Source organism: Helianthus annuus, chromosome 13, assembly GCF_002127325.2.
Source record: "Helianthus annuus cultivar XRQ/B chromosome 13, HanXRQr2.0-SUNRISE, whole genome shotgun sequence".
NCBI lineage: Eukaryota > Viridiplantae > Streptophyta > Magnoliopsida > Asterales > Asteraceae > Helianthus > Helianthus annuus.
Window position 1 is genome coordinate 105,946,197 of NC_035445.2, and position 7,507 is coordinate 105,953,703.

The following is a 7,507-nucleotide window of genomic DNA, read 5'->3' on the forward strand; positions in this document are numbered from 1 at the left end:
GTTGACAACCCCATCGTGACCAATCGCCCCGTGTCAAGTCAAACGACGAATTTAAATTCTGGTTATTGTCTAGCATTGATTATCCCTGCATGGTAAATATATAGTTCGTATTGTCTAGCTAACATATGAGTCTGAACGTTGACGCTATGAATTTAATATACAAAACTTGGGAAAATGCCTTAATGTCGATTTCAAAATTTCAACGAATGGCTCATAGATTTTATTAAGGAAGTAAATGGACTTTCTAAAAATTATATGGATGTTTTACAATAAACACATAATTAGAAAGTTTTTCCTTAGGATCAAATTGTTTAAATTTGAATTTGTGAACTCACCTTCCATTGTGTTGACACTTGATTTTAAACGTGTTCTACAGGTACTTGAGTTCGGCTTCGGGAATCATGGCGTATCTTGTGTTTGATGATGCATGTTGTGTTTCTTAAAAATGTTGGACTAAATTTTTAAACTGTCTGGGATGAATGTAATAAGATCCGCGAGGATCAAAGACAACTTAACTTATGCGGTTGTGTCCTGGTTTTTAAAATGTAATATTTAATAACTTATGTTTTAAAATAAGTCAATATGTCCAACAAATAAGTGCATCATTCAACAAGATATAAATGGGCACCAACTTCCGTCACCACTGTGTTTTAAATTCCGATGTGACATTTTTGGGGTGTGACAGAAGTTGGTATTAGAGCCAATGGTTGTTAGCGACCTAGATGTTTTCGGGAGGAAACACTAGACTTCAACCGAAGAATTTTGAGATATAAAGTCCAAAATTCTCGAAGCCAAAATTTTTAAATAAACATAGAAAATTTTATCATGTATGAAAACCATTATGTGTTTATGTGCATAAGTGATTTTTCTGTTTCTTTGGCCTTATGTGTTACTATTCAGTTTGATCACGCACTTACTTGTACGGTTATATGTGTGTCACAGATGTCGCACGAACACGAGGTCATCGAGATCCACAACTCAGGTTACGAGCCAGATTTCGAGACTTCACCCAGATCTATTCTACCAAAGATACCTATCACGACTCCACAGATGGTTGGTACTACCAAGCTTACCTCATATTTCCACGTCGACCCGGCTGCCTTCGCCAGCCAGGTAGACCCCTGGTACGCTTTCACCAGCAACGGGTGGATAGATGATGATGATGATACTCCTCTCTCGATCCATGAGACGGGACGATCATCTGGCATTGTACCAGTTATCGGTGATGTGATTAGAGGTGTCCGTAATGTCGGAGGATCTCTCAGTATCACACCAATGGTGAACGCCACTATTGTCACGGCTCGACCGTCAGAGCCTTCAGACGTCCCACTTGCTAATGTGATCGAGCCTGTCGCTGAGATCCCTCCACCTATTTTGTCTGAGTCTTCTTTACCTGTCTTAGAGTCACGCGCTCCTACTACGCCGTTATTAGTCTATTGTCGTCGTAGAAAGAGGAATAGGCCTGCTGGGGATATCGCATCTACGTCATGTGCTGAGACGGTATCTTCTTCCAAGAAGCAGAAAGGAGATAGGGTAGACCGATATTGTCACTGCGACCGACAACTCGCCGCTCTGCTAGAGATCTGGACTCAGCCAAGGGTAAGGCGAAGGACCTCGAGGGACAGATGGATGGACACGAGGAGTTGAAGGTTTTAGATGATATTGCGAGAGACCAGATGCATTGGAGGATAGTGGATCTAGAGAAACTTGTCAAGGAGATGTTAGAATTTCTAGGTTTGAAGCGTTGATGTTCGTTATTGTTTGTTTGTTGTTTGTTTTGATGGGTTGTATTGTTAGAACATTTTTGATACTCTTTTGTTTGGGGCCTGCGTGCCAGTTTCATTTTTGGATATTATGTGGGAATTTTGTGTGAACTTGTTATGGGTGTCGACGTAAACATGCCAAGGATAGCCGATTTGTACTAAAAACAAGTTTAAATAATTTCTATAATGAATATCGATGATTTACTTTTGGTTTAAAAGTTGTTCTCATTAATATGTGGATATTATACATGCGCAATGTTTGGTCCACTAACATTTAATGATTGAATTATTTTTGGTTATCGTCTTATGTGAATATTATTGTTGTAATAATAGAAACGACGAAATGCCGCTGTAGGATCGTATTCGGCCCTGTTTGAGTCGATCAGAAGAATTCCTATCCAAATCAAGAGGCGAAAACTAATGATTTGGTGCAATTTCAGCCAGATTCACTTATAATTGCTGTTGTATTGATCTTTATAGCGTTTACAGACTCAAACAGCACTTCGGCAGCACTTCGTGGCTTGCCGGAAGAATACACCTCTAACTATGTGTCTAGGTTCGCTTGAAATGACCCTTTATATAGTCCAACAGGTTTCACTTATACAGTCATGTCCGTATAAGCGAACCTACAATATTGACTAATAAGCGGACCTATGACCTTGACACAAAAACGAAACTAATTCTATGACACATAAGCGAAACCTATACAATCTCATGTTTCTAGGATTTCGTGCCATATCCAACCTATACAACTCTAGACTCGATATAAGACGTAGTCGACAGACGTAGTGCACCAACAAACTCCCCCTCGGATGTTGACGGAGTCTTCAGTGTCGAGTCTTCTCGATTGTCAACCTACAGTCTTTATCAGTCTTCAATCTTCCTCCGAAATATTTGTCATTGCAAGAATCCGCAAACTCTATCTTCATTATCAACAAACTCCTCTCTCTCAGATGTTGACATGGTGTCTTCAGACTCCCCCTCTCAATCTGCTGGGATCGTAGTCTGGAATTCACAGCTTCGAGATTCATACCAAGATCGTTACTTGGCTCTATTTCAACACAAGATCATCACCTGGCACACATTTACCTGCACAATCTCTACCTTCACATAATTTTCTTTAAAGATTAAACTTTCAAACTTTTAGAAACTTTTGCAAGAATTTCCAGAAATAATTTTACATTCAGGATCTTTTACTGGCTCTTTTCAAGCAAACTTAACAACATCACATACTCTCTCCCAAACCTGTTCTTCATGTTTAGCACTTTGAACTTCGAAAATCAGCTTCTCAACACCAGTTGTCAAAAATCTTTTTGAATTTTTTAAAAACAAAGTAACTAACACCACTTGTAAAAACACAAAACAATGCAAAAATGAAATATTTACAGATAATATTTTTGTGAGTTCGTGCAAGAGGATCATATCAGTTTTAGAGACATATCACCAACACCGTTAAGCTAGATTACATTTTAAGCTCTAAACAATTTACCTAGATTGTCAGTATGTTTGTCCTCTTAAATTTTCTCACAGACTTCAACTGTTTCGAGATATGCAATTAGTGTCTTAGATACTTAAACTTATCCGTGTGTCCCACTACTTGAATATACTCCCGTATCCAGATCCCAATATTCAATCTTACAAGTGAGTATACCACAGTTGATATCTGTAAAGGGTTATGTGCGAGGGCCGTGAGAGCTCAGGTCGATACTTCCATATACGCAGAGAGATGATGGCTTCGACTTTCGGTGTGTCTCCTTTAGAGGATCTTTTAATTAAAACAGCAGCGACTATCAATTTTATTGTTTCATCAGCATGCTGAGGGCTAGCTTATATTTCAAAGCTTTTTGTAGAAAGCATTATCCGGGGACTAGGTCAGTATTTCCATACAGCAGAAGTCCCGGGATAATACCCCAGATATCACTGAGTATAAAGACCTAGTATCTCAGAATAAGGGACCTTTCAAACAAGATTTCAGGGGTTACCTATATATCCAAGCAGTTTTGTTAACCCACAGAATAAGCAAGTTTGATTTTAGGTTTATATCTCGTTTCAGTTTACTAAATGGGCGAAAACCTACTGACACATCCACAGTAAGATCTTTATCACATTTTGACTTTACATTTCTTTAGCATGTCGTAATAGGCCACTAAGGTACTATCATTTCCTCTTTTATGCAACAAAAACTCATTTTTTATTTTATCATGTTTTTGGATTTTTCAAAATTTCTGATGTTTTTGGATTTTCTAAAATTTCTTACTCCCCCTAAAATTCAAATACATCTAACGAAAATTGAAAACAAACTATACAGAACATGACAACTGATATCGAATCGCCTCAATTCTCCATCCGTTTGGCTTAAACAGTCAGAACTCCCCCTCACAACAAACTATTTTCCCATAATGATTTCAAAACACTTAAGTTTGTTTTAATCAGAATGGTTTTTCCGGAAAATAAGTTTGATTAATTTTACCACTTGTAGGTTTATCAATAACAAGTTCGGGGATGTGGTTCATCATATTGTCATTCAACCACTTGTAGGAAAAATTCAAGTACAAATTAATGTCCTTGATTTACCATATGCAGATATGCACAAACAAATCTTCAAACCTGTTTTTCAACCAGTTACCATCTGTTGGTTGAATTTTCAAGGTGCCGATTCCTACTCCTCGCTTACAAACCTGGGAGTTCCGGCAAGTCCTTCAAAAACTTCTCAAACACATTATACAAACATGATAAAGAATGATGCCGATTCCTGATCCACAATTACCAACTTGGGATCTCCGGCAAGTCAGGTTTTTATTCTTTGAAAAAAATATCCACCCAAGCCTGACCTTCCTTGGGTGTAACTATTTCTTCATCTTTACTTTTAACGGACTTGTGAACCACTCTTTTGGCAGCATAAAATTCTTTAACACCTTTAGCCTTACCATTGACCATTTTGCCAAAAATGTGTTTCACATTTCCGTTGAAAGTCTTTTCAACATCAAATTTCTTCTTGTCAGAATAAAACTGATTTGAAATTTCAACTTTTCCAACTTTCTTCATAAAATTTTCAGCACGCAACGGTGGAAAATTTTCATCGTTCATAGTTGGAACTTTTCTATCAACCTTTTTCTCAACACGTGGCTCCTCTGATTTTGTGGAATCAGATTCATCACCAAAATTGTTACCTGAACCTTTCACAACCCATTTTTGATTTTTTACATTTTCTTTCCTTTTTGAAGCACTCTTTGAACATTCTCCTTTTTCAAAAATTGAATTTTCAAAGCCAGTAAACTTCCGGGTTGACAGTTCAGTCTTCTCGACAACCTTTTCTTTCATTTTACCAGAGACTTCCTGTTTTGGCTTGAATGTCTTTGGACAATTCTTGGCAACATGACCAACAGTTTTACACTGAAAACAGGTTCTCTTTTCAATCTTCTTTGGAACATCATTCTTTTTCAACTCTTCTTGCTTCTTGGCAAGGAATTCCTGATTTGTCTGCTTTCTGAATGATTGTTCTTTCTCAGCTTCTGTCGTTTTCCCTGGAACAAACATAGTTTTTGGTTTATACATTTTTTCATTTTTATAGTTTTTCGGTGGTACAAAACCTAATCCTTTCTTTTTGAAATTACGATTATGGTTTGGTTTCTTTTGAAAACTATAACCACAATTGTAACCCATTTTCTTGTTAATTCTTTGTTGATCTCTTGAAGTGTATTGTTTAGGTTTTCCACTAAGATTTAAATCTTTTATTTCAGAAATATTAATTTCTGTTATTTTGAAAACCTTTTGAATCATTTCAAGTCTGACACTTCTTATTGGAAAAGCATTATCAGAATATAATTTGTCAGAATCTTTCAAAGTATAAGCCACTTTGAATGATTCATCATTCAAATTAGATTTTGATAGCAAAAATTGTTTGTCACAAACCCGTTTGTCCTTTTTGATTGTAGGCTTTGACGCATCGGACTCAGACTTTGACTCGGGTTTGGACTCCATGTTTGACTCCTCACTGTCATCTTTATCTAACACCTGATCGACCACACTTTTTATCAACTTTGACTCATGATCAGTGTCGGATGACGTGTATGTAACATCAATATTTTCTGGCAAGTTATCCGATGGCCCAGACTCCCATTCTAAATTTATAGCTTTTTCGACTCTCTCGGAATTTGGATTTCGAGGTGAATATCCATTTTCGACCGGGGGCGGATATCTATTGTAGACCACACTTGATTTCTTACCAAAAGTCTTTACTTTTTCTTCGTCTTTTGTCACAGATTTCTTTTCTTCGGACGTCTTCACTTCTTCAAACGTCTTCAAATTCTCCACAACCGGATAAATCCTGTAAACAACAAAAGTAGAACATGAGTAACTTTCTAATAATTTTTTAACTTTCTCAGTTTCTATCTTTTGTGTTGCTAACTCCAACTCCAGATCAGCACATTTCTTTATATGAAAATTTGCATCATCAAGCTGTCTCAGGTACGCTATCTTTAATGTATTCATTGCCACAGCTTGTTCACCACTCGAATCAGTATACTTGTTGATTTCTCTGTTCATTGTATCATAGGATTCTTTCAATCTGTTTATATTATGCAGCAATTCATTGTTCTGCTTGATTAAAGAATCACAATTCATGCATTTTTCAGGAACTTTGACAGGTTAAGCATCAACTTTAACTTCAAATTCAGGAACTTCTTTGACTGTTCTGTTTGATCGTAAAAATTCAGCTCTTCTCTTTTTCTCAGCTTCAGCTTCAGCTTTTAATCTTTCTTCTTCTTCTTCTTCAAGCTTTCTCCGTCTTGCTTCAACAGCTTCCATGACTTTCCTGCATTTTTCAGCACATTCAGATCGTAAGCATTTGCAATGAAAGCATTAACATTTGAAGTGTTTTGGACATTTCTTTGGCCATGAGATCTTGATCTGGGCAAAAATCGTCCCAACAAAAACCTTCAGCCAACTTTTCATCATCTTGTTCTGCCAAACACACTTTGCTGTTTGTTGGAATATATTTATCCCATGAAAAATTTTCATATTTGCTTAAACATGCTCTTTTTGACCCGTCAATCACATCTCTTCCATGAGCAGTTTGTGCCTGATGCTGTGCTGGTGGTGTGACTTGATGATAAATCGCCTTTTTGTGATAATCGTTGTTTCCAAAAGGATTCTGGGCACCAGTAGCTTCACGATTTTTGCACTCCCTCTTGAAATGCCCCTTTTCCCTGCAACGAAAACACGTAACTTTAGATTTATCAAAGCCTAAAGTTGAAACATTTGCATCACGAAAATCATCTCGGCCTGTAATTTGTTTAAACTTCTCAGCTCGTCTCATCACGCTAGCCATGCACCATTTAATGTCCATCAATTCCATTTCCTCAGCATCAATTTGATCGTAATCCTCTTTCGTGAGCATTGGATTACCGATCTTTCTGGCCACAAAACTACTATAAGACTCAAGAACCATTCCCAACAAAGACATTTGATTTTTAGCAATCTCTTCAGTGTAATCTTGATCATTTTCAAGACTAAGAACAATATTGCACTGAAGTTTTCTTCCATTCTTTGTTACAGAAATGTTTGGATCGAATGATGAAAATCTTGTGCTGCTTGATCCTTGGGATGATTTCTTTTCAGAAGAATCTTTAACACTGAAAGCAGTTTCAATTTTCGGAGAATGATTTGTTGATCCAGAAGTACCACTCTTGTAGTACAAGCTGATATCCTGTTCTCCATCGTAATTTTTCATCCTGGCAATCTTC